A 1,314-nucleotide genomic window follows, 5' to 3' on the forward strand; every position below is an offset into this window, starting at 1 on the left:
CAATTCCATGAAAAGTAAAGTATGAGTGAAACTTAGAAAAATGCAGGATTCTTGGCTCAGTAAGAAGGCAGATGAAATTTAATTTTATGTTGATAGTAATAATCCAAAGCACTTTTTTGGTTTAAATATTCACGCAAAATTTATTGAATGATAGTGCTATAATGTGGTTTGCATTTTAGGGATCTACTGGTTAAGGATTCTTCAGACCACATACTGGTACAGGCCTGCTTTCCCCTGGTCTGCTATAACATATGGGCTAAGTAAGTCATGGTATAGAGAATGGAAGGTTAAATTCCGCTTTCATGTTTATCCATTTTGTTTTTTAAGCTCATCTTTTCTCTTCCTTTTTCAATTTTTCTATTCCTGTTTTATCAGTGCAGATGGAGTATACCTGAGTCCAAATATTACTGATGTGAAAATGAGAAAAAGAAGGACTTCAAAACATAACAGAATGAGGAGAATCACTGTGGTGGGTGGGACAAATGAGGTGCATTCTGTCCAGTCTTCTTCAAAGCAATACAGAAACTGAAATCCCACCATAATGACGGCATGCAGGGAAATCTGTGCTATATTCATCGTATGAAGTACTTCTGGTCATTCTCTTCCACGTGTTTATTAATCCAGGAATAGTGGTGATCCATCTTTAGAAGGCATTTCTTACAAACACTGCAGTGAGGGTCTCTGTCGGGTTTGATACTGTAGCACTTTGGACACTTGTAGACTACTTGCCCTAGCTTCAACTGTAAACTTTCTTTTGTGATATCTCCTTTGGGCACTGCATGCACCGGGATCAGCATAGTCTGGAAGTGAGAAATCAAAGCACTGTTATAATGCCCTGAAGGCCATTTATGGGCCAAAGATCTATGGTGCATGTCAACTACTCAGTGCTGAAGGAGCCATAATGATTAATGATAAGACATGATTCAAAAGAGGTGGGCTGGAAACTTCTATAATGTTCTCAATTGATGACCATTTATCCCAGGTTAAAGTCAATTCCTCCCTATCTGGAGTTCCAACTAAAGAACTTTTTGGATGCCATTAGGCTCCTTGGTGTGGGCAAAGAACCTGTTGCTGATTCTATTCCAGCTGAAACTTATAAGTGTGTGGGGGGAGGGGGGAGAATTCTTTGCTCATTCAAAAGCTAATTGAAATGTTTGGGGGATCTTCAAACTTTTTAAATAGGGGGTCACTTCACTGTCCTTCAGACTATTGGAGGGCCGGACTATAGTAAAAACAAAAACTTTGTTTTGTGGGCCTTTAAATAAAGAAACTTCATAGCCCTGGATGAGGGGAATCATCATTCTCAGCTGCCGC

The 1,314-nt window shown here is 39.3% G+C and overlaps 1 pseudogene; it reads right to left on the reverse strand.

The window, feature by feature from the left end:
• Positions 1-201: 201 nt before the first annotated feature.
• Positions 202-1,053, reverse strand: LOC105749353 (annotated as a pseudogene).
• Between the last annotated feature and the right edge of the window lie 261 nt (positions 1,054-1,314).

This window comes from Sarcophilus harrisii, chromosome 1 (genome assembly GCF_902635505.1).
Source record: "Sarcophilus harrisii chromosome 1, mSarHar1.11, whole genome shotgun sequence".
NCBI classification, from domain to species: Eukaryota; Metazoa; Chordata; class Mammalia; order Dasyuromorphia; family Dasyuridae; genus Sarcophilus; species Sarcophilus harrisii.